The sequence below is a fragment of the Odocoileus virginianus genome, chromosome 3 (genome assembly GCF_023699985.2).
Source record: "Odocoileus virginianus isolate 20LAN1187 ecotype Illinois chromosome 3, Ovbor_1.2, whole genome shotgun sequence".
Classification (NCBI taxonomy): Eukaryota; Metazoa; Chordata; class Mammalia; order Artiodactyla; family Cervidae; genus Odocoileus; species Odocoileus virginianus.
Window position 1 is genome coordinate 5854974 of NC_069676.1, and position 14454 is coordinate 5869427.

General features: G+C 50.1%; 1 protein-coding gene across 1 annotated transcript in view; it reads left to right on the forward strand.

Moving 5' to 3' along the window:
• The window catches only part of MED26 (mediator complex subunit 26), a 43181-nt gene that overhangs the window by 24595 nt on the left and 4132 nt on the right, over nucleotides 1-14454 (forward strand). The window lies entirely within an intron of this gene.

Below are 14454 nucleotides of genomic sequence, written 5' to 3' on the forward strand. Positions count from 1 at the left end.
GATTGAACCTGCATCTCTTCAGTCTCCTGTATTGGCAGGCAGGTTCTTTACCACTAGCGCCACCTGGGAAGCCCAGGTAGAGCTCTCTTAATTTCCTTTTCAGTGTTAATGTAGAGAACAGTGTTAATGTAAATTTTAGTGAAAACTTGTGCTGTTTCCTCAACTGGTTGCCATGGTCAGTTATGTTTGGTATCCACCTGTAATGGTGGCTACAGAAAAGGGAAGAAATAAACTTTTTTTAAAAGTTTTTAAAAATTAGTTTAAACTAGAAAATAATAATAGAAAAATGATATACTGAGGGAAATACAGTAAAAAGCGAAGTCTGTGTTCCCAGTTCTCCTCAGTGTTCTTCGCCTGGTAGCAAGGAACAGCTGTTGTGGCGCTTCTCCTGGAACTGGCTCCCACCTTGCCTTGGATGCTTGGTGACCAGGATGTCATGTCTTGCTGCAGGGCTGTTCTCTGACATTCAGCCATGGGGCTGGCTCTCATCCTCGGGATCAGTTTTGCCCCCTTTCCCCTATGGGATGCGGGTGGTTTGGGGTGAAGCAGACGGTGCTGATGGGGTCCACACCAGCCCAGTGGGGACAACTGTTGAGTGGTCAGGCTTTCCTGAGGGTCTCCATCAAGCAAGGTTGGGAGGAAGCAGCTGATTTGACTTTTGGTAGTAGATGGCCTCGGGAGCCGTCGAGGTCCTCCACTGTGCCCTAATCTTCTACAAGCAACCTTCCATTCATCTGCATGCCAGACAATGCCACCACCTCGCAGATCGTGCTGTCACTGTATCAGCATGCTGGATTGTGGTGTTTGACTTCCCCATTGCTTTAATGTTGCCTTCGCAAAAATCTCACCTGGCTTTCCTTCCCCCTGCTTATGTAATCCTTGGGAATCATTTCATGGTGGCCAAAGTAATTTGGAAAAAATCTTTGTCATTGTCGTAACTTCTAGGACCACTGTGTTGAAAATAGAACACTCTCCCCAAAGCCATTGGGTCCTACTGACCAAACATGGCCACCCTGGTCATAGCCTGCTGCTGCTCTTGTCTCAGCCTTCCCTCTGCTGGCCACCCAGACACAGTGTTTTTTCCCTTGTCTTCCATGGGGCTGTGTGTGAGCAGCACTGAGAGTCACCTCCCTATTCCCATGACCCTTGTGGGGAGGCTGGTGCAGGTAACAGCTGGCAACAGGAAAGGCCTGCTTGCTTTCCAGATGCTAACTTGGTGACTGCAGGTCCCAGCTTGCTACAGAGAGAGACCCCTGAGATGGTTATAATATTGGCTTAACACAGTGCCCAGCAATTGAGGACAGAAGATGGGACTTCATTTATCCATCTGTCCTTCATTCACTCACACTTGAGTAATAAGTGTCTAGCTCAGCTGTCTTGGGGGAGGGCAGGATTTCAGACATTTTCAGGCCCAGGAGCTTAATACATTGGAGAAAACTGAAGAGTGAAGGGGAGAAAGAAGCTGTCAGATGCTCGGAGGCTGTTTTCTTGTCAGGAGGATGGAAATAGGTTATCGCTCACACCAACTGTTTGAGAGGAGAACAGACTGCTGTTTACCTAAGACTTTCTGCAGATGTTTGTGGCCACTGGCCTTTCCCATGTGAGGACAGGAGGTCGGCTCCCTCTCCAGGGTCTCCAGTTGAAAGATGACAAAACCCCACAGACAGGCTGAGGAGAGCACACGTCCTGAAGCTCAGTCCTCGGGAGCTAGTGAGCCTGTCATTTCACAACCTGTAAGACCCTGTCACCCAGCTCCGGCCACAGTGCATTTCCTACAGGAAAGCCAGGAATCACCTTTTCCAGGCCCACAGTTAGGCTGTGCAGTCTGTTGATGCACAGGTGTTGCGGGGCAAGCAGAATGTGTGGGATGGGGGAGGGGGCATAGCTCGAGTGGATTGAGGCGAGGCCTGCTGGAGCCCAGTCTGTTATGAGGAGTGCGTTATACACATGTGCCTTTGTCATGCAGTGCTTATGATACCCCTGGGAGGCCTGGGCATGACAGCCTTCATTTTCCTGAAGGGAGAAGGGACTTTATGCCGCTCCCTCCACCCCAGGGGAAGCTGAGCCCAAGTGGGGTATCTAATGCCTAACCTCCAACAAAGAAGCCTTCCTTCTCTTGCCTCCTGCCCCCTCCTCCTTTTTCTAGGACCTGTTACATCTGTCATCTGCCTCCATAGTCATTCTACAAATTTATTGAGGTATAGTTGACATATAATAAACTGTGCACACTTAAAGTGCCCAATTGGATATATTTTGATCTGTGAATACACTTGAGAAATCACCACCACAATCATGGTACTAAACATATTTCCAAAAGTTTTTTCTTGTCCCATTGTAATCTTGCCTTCAGCCCACCCCCATCCCTGCTGCTGCTGCTGCTAAGTCACTTCAGTCGTGTCCGACTCTGTGCGACCCCATAGACAGCAGCCCACCAAGCTCCCCCCTCCCTAGGATTCTCCAGGCAAGAACACTGGAGTGGGTTGCCATTTCCTTCTCCAGTGCATGAAAGTGAAAAGTGAAAGTGAAGTCGCTCAGTCGTGTCCGACTCTTAGCAACCCCATGGGCTGCAGCCCACCAGGCTCCTCCGTCCATGGGATTTTCCAGGCAAGAGTACTGGAGTGGGGTGCCATCGCCTTCTCCCACCCCCATCCTTAGGCACCTGCTAATCTATTGTCATTGTAGGTTAATCTGCCTTTTCTAGAATTCTGTGAAATTGTGTACCTTTTTTTTTTTTTTTTTTGATCTGGGCTGTTTGTTCCTTCTTATTTTGAGATTCATGCATGTTGTGTATATCAATAGTTCTTTTTTGTTGCTAAGTAATGTTTTATGAGTATCCTACAGTTTATCATACATGTGTTGATGGACTTTTGGGTTGCTTAATAATCTGTCAGAATGTATTCTGAGGTGATTATATCATTTTATACTGCCACCCCACCAGCAGTGTATGAGAGTATCAGTTGTCCCACACTTTGGTGATTACTTAGTATGGTCAGTCTTTTTAACTTTGGCTATTTTAATAGGTATATAGTGATATCTCATGATGGTTTTAATCTGAATTTGTAAGGAAGATCTGCTGGAGAAGGGATAGGCTATTCTTGGGCTTCACTTGTGGCTCAGCTGGTAAAGAATCCACCTGCAATGCAGGAGACCTGGGTTCAATTCCTGGGTTGGGAAGATCCCCTGGAGAAGGGGAAGGCTACCCACTCCTGTATTCTGGCCTGAATTCCATGGACTGCATAATCCATGGGATTGCAAAGAATCGGACACAATTGAGCGACTTTCACTATGACTAGTAAGGTTGAGTATCTCTTGAAGTATTTGTGTTTGCCATGCATATCTCTTTGGTGAAAGATTTGAATATCTGTTCACATCATTTGCCCATTTCCCCCTCTTGGGTTCTTTGTGTAATTATTGAATTGAAAGAGGTGTTTATATATTCTAGAGACAAATCCTTTCTTAGATACATGATTTGTGTATCTTTTCTCCCAGTCTGTGGCTTGCCTTTTCATTTTCATAACAGTGTCATCTTTTGAGGAGCAAATATTTTCAATTTTGACGAAATTCAGTTTGTTTTCTCTGTAGTTTGTGCTTTTTGTGTATTATTACTAAAGTCTTTGCCTTTTATTTATTTTTTTTCCATTTATTTTTATTAGTTGGAGGCTAATTACTTTACAACATTGCAGTGGTTTTTGTCATACATTGAAATGAATTAGCCATGGATTTACATGTATTCCCCATCCCGGTCCCCCCTCCCACCTCCCTCTCCACCCGATCCCTCTGGGTCTTCCCAGTGCACCAGGCCCGAGCACTTGTCTCATGCATCCAACCTGGGCTGGTGATCTGTTCCACCCTAGATAATATACATGTTTCGTGCTGTTCTCTTGAAATATCCCACCCTCGCCTTCTCCCACAGAGTCCACAAGTCTGTTCTATACATCTGAGTCTCTTTTTCTGTTTTGCATATAGGGTTATCGTTACCATCTTTTTAAATTCCATATATATGTGTTAGTATACTGTAATGGTCTTTATCTTTCTGGCTTACTTTGCTCTGTATAATGGGCTCCAGTTTCATCCATCTCATTAGAACTGATTCAAATGAATTCTTTTTAATGGCTGAGTAATATTCCATGGTGTATATGTACCACAGCTTCCTCATCCATTCGTCTGCTGATGAGCATCTAGGTTGCTTCCATGTCCTGGCTACTATAAACAGTGCTGCGATGAACATTGGGGTGCATGTGTCTCTTTCAGATCTGGTTTCCTCGGTGTGTATGCCCAGAAGTGGGATTGCTGGGTCATATGGCAGTTCTATTTCCAGCTTTTTAAGAAATCTCCACACTGTTTTCCATAGTGGCTGTACTAGTTTGCATTCCCACCAACAGTGTAAGAGGGTTCCCTTTTCTCCACACCCTCTCCAGCATTTATTGCTTGTAGACTTTTGGATAGCAGCCATCCTGACTGGTGTGTAATGGTACCTCACTGTGGTTTTGATTTGCATTTCTCTGATAATGAGTGATGTTGAGCATCTTTTCATGTGTTTTTTTGCCATCTGTATGAGTCTTTGCCTTTTAAACCCAAGGTTGCTAAGATTTTCCTCCTATGTTTTCTTCTGTAGAAAAGAAGAAGACATTCTGTAGTTTAACTCTTAGGTTTATGATCTATTTTGTGTTAATTTTTGTGTATCTTGTGAGATAGAGGTCAAGGGTTTGATGTTTTCTTTCAGTGTTGTTTTTTGCCTATGGCTACCCAGTTATTCCAGTATTGTTTGTTGAAAGATTATCCATTCACTACTGACTTGCCTTACCACCTTTGTTAAGAATTAGCTAGCTGCCCATGTGTGAGTTTGTTAAAGGACTATTCTGTTCCACTGATAATGTTCAGTTTGTCTTTGCACCAGTACCATACTTCTAATATGGGCTTCCAATTTTCTTTTTTTTCCAAGTTTGTTACGTTTCTAGGAATTTTTTGTTTCCATAAAAATTTTAGAATCAAATTGTCAATCTCTCCCAAAGACCCTGCTGGAATTCCATTTGGAATTGCATTGAATCTATACATCAGTTTGGGGGGAGAGCTGACATCTTAACAATATCAACTCTTCCAAGCTGCTATCTTGGTATATCTTTCCTTTGGGCTTCACTGGTGGCTCAGTGGTAAATAATCTGCCTGCTGATGCTGGAGACACATGTTGGATCCCTGGGTCAGGAAGATCCCCTGGAGTAGGAAATGGCAGCCCACCCGAGTATTCTTGCTTTGGAAATCCCATGGACAGAAGAGCCTGGCAGGCTTCAGTCCATGGAGTCACAAGTCCATGGGGTCACAAGACGTGACTTAGCAACCAAACCGCAGCCATCTTTCCATTAACTGATGCCCGTCTTAATGTCTGTCAGCCCTGTTTTGTACTTTTCAGTGTTGAGGTCTTTTGTCAAATTTATCTGTAAGTTCTTCATACTTTTAATTGCTGTTGTAAATGGAATTGGTTTAAAAATTTTCAATTTCTGAATGTTTGTTGCTTGCGTATAGGAAATATCATAGAATTTTACATGGAACTTATATCTTGCAGCCTTGTTAAACTCACTTATTTTGTAGAATTTGTAAGATTTTCCATGTAGACTGTTCTGTTATTTATGAATAAAGACAGCTTTACTTGTTTTTCAGTCTAGATGGATTTTTCTTCCTCCCTCCCTCCCTCTTTTTCTTTCTTCCTTTTCTTTCCCTTGCCTTAATTGTACTAGGTGGAATCTCCTGACAAAAATGAGTAGAAGTGGTAAGCACACATCCCTGTTTTTGTACGTGTTCCTAGGGGGAAAACATTCAGCTCTTCACCACCAAGTATGATGTTAGCTGTGGGTATTATTAGGCTGAGGAAGTTCTCTTCTGTTCCTAGCTTGCTGAGAGTTTTCATCAGGAATGGATGTTCAATTTTGTCAATTTTTTTATTCCTACATCTGTTGAAATAATCATAAGGGTTTTCCTTTTTGGCTTCTTAATATGGCAGATTACATTGATTTTTGAATGTTAATCTGCCTTCCCCACTTTAATTTCTAGTCTGTTTGCTATCTTCATTCCTGGTCTAGGCATGCAGAATTACCCTTATCTGATTTGTTCCACTGTCCTCCCTTGAACCAGCTGTCTGTTCCTGCCCTTGGCATCAATACGACTTGCTGGTGGCCCATTGCTTGGAGGCAGACATGGGCTAACTGCACGGGATTAGAAGGTTAGGTTAGTATTGAAACTGTGGCCAGGTGTATAACAGGCACCCTGGCTTCCGTGTTGGGAAAGTGGTATAACACCTCCTCTGGAGGTCTGTGGTCTTGGGAGAGAACCTAAGTGGTAGGAGGCAGAGGCCCGCCTACCCACCCAGGGTGCTAGCTGGTGATGCCCAGGCAGTGGTCGCTGCCTGCCCGCCTCTCTTCAGTAATTTAAGAGCTTGCTCCTTCCTGGGAATACTGACCTGCTCAGTGCTCCTTCATATTGCCCTTCTTTTCCCCAGACTGGCCTCTGCCCAGAGTAGGAGCAGTGTGGACACCTTTCTCTGTGAGCTGTGAAGCATACCAACATGCTGGGTATCTCAGAGGTAGCCTGGGCTCCTGGTCTAAGTTCTCAGACCTTGTTCTATGGGACCCTCAAAGGGTCTTTGCCCACCACATGGGGGCGGGGGGGGCGGGCAAGGGGCTGGCTTGCCAGTACCTCTCCAGCCTCTTCAACCCCAGTAGCTCTGGCATCTGTTTCTAGGATGGGATGGCTTCTCAGACCAGTTTTTCCTAAAAGTATAGCATATACCCAGAAAAGTATGTAAGTTCTAAGTTTATATCTCAGTGCATGTTTGTGAAGTGAACATACCCCAGTAACCCCCACCCAGGTCATGGAATAGAGCTTCTCCCCAGAAGCCATTCTTCTTCCGTCTCCTAGTGTCTCCCCACTGCCGACTTCCCTGACTTCTGTCACCATGGACAAATTTTGCCAGCTTTTGAACTTCCAGTCCAAAGCATATGTATTCTTTTGTATCTGTTTTTTTCATTCGACTTGTTTTGAGGTTTTATCTTCAATGTTATGTATAGCAGTACTGTCTTCATTTGACACTGAACAGCTGGATCATGACTTGGTAATCTGTTTAGTGTTGGTGGCCACGTGGATGGTTTTCAGATGGGACTGTTCTGAATACAGCTTCCCTGACCATTCTCAGGTTTCTGTTGGTCCCTACCCCAGAGTAGGGTTTGCTGGGTGCTGGTGTATGAGTGTTCATCGTTACATGACGTTTGATACCATGCACGGACTTCCCTTCCTGTTCCACGTGATGATGTCCTCTGCTTTCTCCACGGTGGCTGTTGCAGGAATGCCTCCCCTGTTGCAGGAATGCTCACTAAGAAAGTCCCCACACCCACTGCTGGTTTTCTGGCTCCACACAAAGCCCAGGGCAGCAGGTGGGGGAAAGGGGCCTTGAACCTGATCCCTCTCAAGTGTAGTCCCATACGGCTCCGTGGTGATCCCCTTTCTTGAGCGCTTACTGTGAGCCAGTCAGGCTAGGTCCTGGGTGTTCGTATGTGTCTCCTGTTCCCCTCCCAGGAACCTGTAGGACACTTCTGTCATCCTCCCACTTCGTGGCCGAGGGAACGACTGAGTGGGCTAGGTGGGTGGGCTCAGAGCTCTCTGCTCACCGCCCACGTGCAGTGTTGGCTCCTGCTTTCTGCCCTGGAATGTGTGGTGCAGCCCATTAGGCCACATCCTGCCTGATGGCTGCTGTGTCACGTAAGACAGGCGCACCCAGCCCTCAATTACCTTTAGGGCCTGGTGAATTTGCAGATTCTGTTCTCAGATTCCTGTTCTGTGGAAGGAGACGAGGGCTCCTCCATACCTAACCCTGTGACTTGCCAAGTGACGTGTCCACTGTGGCACTGGCGGTTCCTCTTACTCTTCTCACCCACCCAGCTCAGAACAGACATGGTGACCCCGTGTGGGTTACCCAGGAAGGTGAGGGCCAGCAGACCCTGCGTGTCTGTCACGTGTCTGACTCACCTTCACTGCTTACCACAGGCAGCCTGGTCATCAGCGCTGTGGTCACTTTTACCCATCAAGCCTTGGCAGCCTCAGGTTCTGGGGCTGGTTTGGGCTTGAGCCCCTCTGAGAAGGGGTATGGCCTTGGCTTTCTCCTCCGTAGTCCTTCGGATGTCCTGCAGGAGCCTGCTGGGTGTTGCCACCTTGGTGTTCCTGGCTGCTCAGTTCAGCCTCAGTTGCAGTGCCTCACCTGTTACTTCTGTCCTTGCCTTCGGCTGTTTCTACCCGTGCCTCACACTGGGCCATAACCAGCCCTTCCTCTTAACCTCCCTGGCCTGTGTTTGGTGCCTTGTTGAGGGACATTCTAGGCTCTCTCCTGTTCTCAGCTCAGGTGAGCAGACTGGCAGACTCTTGACACCACATGGGGCACCGCGCTGCCTTGAAAGGATCTTAGAAACCACAGAATAGCCTGGTGGGCAGTGGACAGGGCTGCCTTGGCCTGACTGCCCATGGGCACAGTCTCCCTAGAGGGTGGTCAGCGTGCCATCCAGTATCTACAGATGATCTGTGAATTTCCCAACATTCCACACAGGCTTCCTGACTCCTGGAAGGAGGCCGGCCTCAGGTTAGTGGCTGGTCTTGCTTCAAGCCTTGGTTGGGCCGGCATTGAAAGCCAGGTCCAGCCCGGCTGCTTCTCTGCCCAGCCCAAGCACCAGGAGGCTTTCACTGGCAGCACGGGAGTGCTGTCACCTCGCTGTTTCCCTCAGCATTCTCTTGGAGGTTGGCCCCATCACTTCCTAAAAAGCTGGCTCGTTCTCATTTTGGATTGCCAGTATTCTGGGTGTATGTGGGCCAAGCACTGTGTGTGCCCCTCCCACGGGCTTCGGACGTTTCATCTTACACAGCTGATATTCTTACTGGCTGTTTCCAGAAGAGCACGGCTGGGAGGGAGGAACCCACCCGGTGTGCTGTATGTTGTCACAGGCACTGACAACCGGACCCTTCTGCGAGCATGGATGCAGATAGAAAACACTCTGCTTGGCTTTCTGACTTTGCAAAAGCAAACTGTAGGAATGCACCAACTCCCAGATACGACACATTGAGAGCTCTTGTGCTCTCTGAAAGGGCCAAATTATAACAGGAATTGTGCGTTGATCTGATTCAGAGGTCAGGAGAGTTGAAGCTTGTGGTTTTGTTGGGAAGAGCTGCTGGGACAGATGAGAGAAGGGGACAGCTTGAGGGCCAGCACTGTGGAGAGAAGTGCTGGCCTCCCCCTCTTCCCCCCACTTTGTCTGCAAGCCTCTCTCACCTCCGCAAGCCTCTCACAGAGGTCCCCTGGTTGGCCGCCGCTCAGGGTAGCGGCCCTGGGCTTCCTCTTCCTGGGCTGCTCACGAGGGGCAGGCGGTGTTCTCTGCCGGCGGCCTGGGCCAAGTCGCAGCTGCAGTCGGCTGCTCTGGCCCCAGGTGCTCTGCGGGCTGTGCGCGCACAGCAGGCAGGGCCACGCAGGCGGTGGCCACCCTCCAGCGGTGGGCGCCTCGGGGAGCAGACGGGCCCCACTAATGAGGAAGTGCTTTTGTGCTTTTGCAAGTGGTGAGCTTGGTGACTGCGGCTGAGACGCGGCCCCCGCCCCGGTGTCGTCCTTCCTCTCAGCAGCCGTGAATGAGAGCAACTTAGCTCCTGTGGGTGTGAGGTTCCCATGGGGTCCTGGCAGAGGAAGGCACCTTTGAAAGCCAGGCAGGGCGCTGACAGGGCATGTGCCTGAGGGAGGTTCCCCTGGCGCCTGCCTGGCTGTGGCACAGAGCAAGGCAGAGCGGAGCCAGGAGGCTGCACCTTGCAGAGCTGAGGGGTAGACTCAAGGCACATAGACTTTCCCTCACTTGTGGAGGTGCGGTGGGACACACGCTGCTCACCGCCAGGCTCAGCTCTTGCACTGACTTGTAGAGGCAGTTTGAGTCACAGAACGGCACCCGTTTTGGGAACGTGTAAAGTTCATCAGAAGCAGGAAGACTTGCTGTGGCTAAAGAGTGAGGCTGGGACCAAATCACAGACACACACTCGCCAGCAAAGCCCCTTTCACCTGCGCGCACAGCCTCGGCAGACACAACTGACACCTGCCGTGGGGCTGGCAGGGCATGGTGACTCAGCCTGGATGACCTTAGAATGCGCAGCACGTCGAGAAGCTCGAGGTCTGCGTGCTTCTGGGTGCCATCTGTGTTGTGTTTGGGTTTGGAAGGACAGCTTGCTTGCTGATGAACAGTTCCAAAGCCTTTTGAGCTAATTGGTCTTTGTAAATTCTAGTCTAGACTATTCTGCTTTAAAAAAAAAAACAAAAATGTGACTTCCACATGGCTGGTTTTAAAGTGAACTTGCTTTTACCACTGACCTGGTGGGCTTTAAGCCCCCTGAAGGAGTTGGTGTGGGCTGTGCTGCATAGAGGCAGGGCCACAGTGTGGTCACAGGCTGGCTAGACAGGCGGGGTGGGTCCCACCTCGGTGTGTGCCATTTCCAGGGCCTGGCAGGGAGACTCCAGTGCCATTGTCATTTATTTACCAAGTGGTCTGCAGCTCAGGGAAGGCATTGGGGATGGGCTGAAGGCCCTACTGTTGGAGATCTCTCCATCTCTGGAGCACCCTAGGGGGAGACAGAGGCCCAGAGACCATCCATTGGTGCTCCTGGCATGAAGCCAACCCTGTGTGGCTACAAGGAACTCTGTAACCTGTCCGTTTTCCCACTGTGGCAGGTCAGTGAGAGTATGTGAGTGGGGTGCTGTCACCAGCCTGGTGGTATCTGGGAGCCCCCCCCCCGAGTAAAGCACCAGCTGGGCTGTGTGTGGTGGGCAGGCGCTATGACAGGCTAGTGTAAAGCCAATCTCCTCCATCTTCCAGCTGCGTGGTGAGCACTGGGCCTCTGTTAGCTTCCTGGTTATCTGTAAAGTGGAGTTTCAAGAAAGAGAAACTAGAGACTTTGGTGCCTGCAGGAACCCGACAAGGAGTGGTCCTGTGAGAGTCAGGCTGAAATGACTTACTGCCTTAGCTTACTACTGCCTTTGGGTCTCACCAGTTCTTGAACTTGGGGAGTACAGGGTTTCCCCTTTGCCACCAGGGCTGCACACGTCCAGCTGCACTGCCAAGAGATTGGGGATTTCGAGTGGAGTGGGAACCGTTGATGCGTGGAGGAAAGGGAGCAGTGAGTGGGGATAGACGCCAGAGAAGTCTCAGTTCCTTGTTTCACATCAGGGCTGGAAATCCCCCACAGGGAGGTAATTACTCTGGGTATGAGGTTTACCTACCTATGCCCTGAATTACTGCTAGGAGGAGGCTGATGAGTGGTGGATCTGCCCCCTTGGGCTGGCCCCACCTCTGCACATGGATCCAGACACAGAGCAGTGACCCAGACGCAGAACAGCTCTCAGACATGTGCTGAGGGGGTAGTGACATCCTGCACTAGGTGGTCTGAACTCTCACCCCCACTGCTTCTGAGGGCTGCCGCCCTCCCTCGGTCCTGTCAGTCAGGTCCTGTCACTTGTGGGCATCCAGTGTCCCTTCCTCCTGCTTATTCACTGTGAGTCGAGCAGCAAATGTTGTCGGTTAGACTGGCTGCAGTCATGACCTAGCACTTGATGAGTGGCTCTCCAGAGGGAGGCCTTGCTGCTTCCCCCATGTTCTTGGTCCTCTCCTGATGGGGGAGGTCTGCATAAGAACCTTGGGGTCTGGGTTGGTGGTAAGGAGGGTCCCCTCCTGCTTGCCAGCATGTGCCCCGGGGCGTCCCTGAGGTGTAAATGGGGACATGTTTGAGAAGGGTTCTTTCTCTCCCCTCCCTGAGCCTGGCTGGGAGGAGCCCAGTTTAGGGAGCTGCTTCCCCTCCTTTCTGCCTGGGATGGATATTGTTTCACTTTCCTGTCTGACCGTGGATACCCAGTTGTCCCTTGTGAATCATGAGTCTAAAATCTGCAAGCCTTTGGCACGATAGTGGAGTCACTTCCACCCGTGGTCACCAAGTGACTGTGTTCACCTGGGCCTCACCCGGGGCTGCCTGCCGACTTCCCACAGATTTCCGGCCCTGTCTCTGCTCCTCAGAGTGCCCCGCTGCTGCCTGGCCCAGCTCGCCTGCTCCTTGCCTTTGCAGAGGAGCCCTCCCTGCTCCTGCCACTGCCTCCTCGGTGCCTGCCTTGAGGACATTTAGGCATCTGCGTGCACAAGGGCAGACACCATCACCTGGAAGGGTGTTTACTTGCAATAACGAGGCCAATCAAATAATGAAAATATGTAGGCTGGGACAATGAACAATTTACAGGAGAAGTCGACATTAGTAGAAAGGGGAGGTGACACTTGGCTTCACTCATTATTAAGGAAATAAAGATTAATCTGTAGCTATTGAAGGAGTCCTAATGAAAAGATGAAGCCGCAAGTGTTCAGACGCCCCTCACGTGAATTCTGCTCCTTTTGGGAAAGTTGTTTGGCAAGTAGTTTTGAGAGGTGGGTTTTTGTTTGCTTGTTTTGTTTTGGTTTCACTCACTGGGAATGAATCACAGGGGAGAGATCCAAAGGCCCTGCATGTGCCAGGCTCTTCTGAGCAGGAGGCTGGCTGTGACTGACCCTTAGGCTCTCTGGCCAAAGTCCCCCTTGGGGGCAGCGTCTGGGAGTGGCTCAGAGGCTTCTTCCCTGTACAACAATGGCATGCTGTCTCTTCTATGTTTGTGGGTGAATGTATTTTTGGACAGACAGGTGCCAGGAAGGACCTAAAAACAGGGTGGTCTGTTAGGGTAGTGGGTGAAGTTAATGGAAGGCAGTTGTATAGTCAGCCTACTTTCCCCAGGTCTGTTCTTCCTGCTGGCATCCTGGCTCATGCCAAGGTCTCTGCTCTGGACCTCTCTTCCCTCTCCAGGGCTTTGATGCCATCTCACCATATCTGGAGGTGTTGTGTCTGCCCTCCAAGGCCCAGCTTAGATACTGCTCTTACCACAGAGAGTAAGAGCCTAGCCTGCCTTTTACCTGACACCTACCTACCTCCCTGCCCCAGCTGTCCTGTACTGGGTTTTTTTTTACAGGCCTGGAGCCTGGCTAGAAGCCTCCCCTTGGCTGTATCTGAGCCTTGGCATCTCTGCTGTGCATAGGGCCCTCTCGCTGAGGGTTGGAGGCAAGGGTCACAGGCTGCTGGGCTATCACTAGCTGCTGGATCTGAGGCTGGAGGCCCAAACTCGCACTGCATAGAGCCCAGGACTCCTGTCTGTTAGCTGTGGTGAGGGCAGAACTTGTTCTGCTTCCTGGTCCCAAGGGCCTGACTATCTCCAGAATGCCCGGATAATGCTCCCCACACAGTGCTCAGCACCCTTGCTAGCATGGCTGGAGCAGAGTGCAGCAGAGCCAGAAGGGTGAGCCCGCAGGGTGGTCCTGAACTTGAGGAAGGCGGCGGACACAGTGCTTTCCACAGGGCCGAGGGCCTGAGCGCCTCCTCAAAGCCAGAACCTCTTCGGATCCCCACCTGAGTGCAGGAGCTGCTCGCCTGTGACAGTGGGTCCACAGGCCTTACCCCAGCCCCATCCTGTGCAGCGTCCAGGAGGGTCTCTGGCTGTGCGAGGGTCGACAGCGCCAGCTTGCTCCAACCCCGAGGGTTGCTCAGGTGTTCTGCCTCCACCCCCCCCCATCTGGCAGCAGGACAGTGTCTGCCCGAGGACAAGGACGCTCTGTGCCACTGGGTTTACTCTGTGGAGACTGCTGGTTCAGGAGTGCACAGGGACCCAGGGCTCTAAATATACCAGGGTGAGGTCACTGGGGTGGAGAGAGGCCATGTGGCAAGCCTGGGACCTTGTCAGGGCCAGAACCCCAGGGCTGGGGACAGGGAGCGGCTGGCCTTGTTCCTGTGGGACCAGCCTCACTGCCTGGTTTGTCAGGGTATTTTCTTAGACATCACTGCCTTGGGGCTCCAAAAAAATATTTGTCTACCCCAAGGTTGCAAAGATAGTCTCCTGTTTATCCTAGAAGCCTTAAGAGTTTTTGCTTTCACATTTAGATCTGGGGTTCATATTAACTTTTGAGTATGCTGTGATGCTTAGTGTAATTGGAATCAACAGTGTGTATCTCCTGTGACTTTTCATCCGCCGTGGTTTGAAGTTCATCCTGTTGATGTACTGAAGCTGCAGTATGCTCATTTCTAGAGCTCTTGAATTTCTTAGTGTGTTCCTTCAACTTTTGAACGACAGTGGTGTCATTATATGACCACATGACCCACTCTTTTACATCACATTTGTAAAATGTGATGGTAATAATAGCACCTTCCCCTTGGGGTTGTGATAATTCAATGGAGTAGTGCTGTATGGAAACAGACCTTGGTGGAACAGGGCCTGGCTCATAGCATGTGTCATCTGAGGTATAGAACTGCGTGGTCACGAGACACACAGTGTTTGATTTGACCAGACTCAGCCTAGTGCTCCCCAGAGTGGCCACACCCTGGAACCACTGGCGT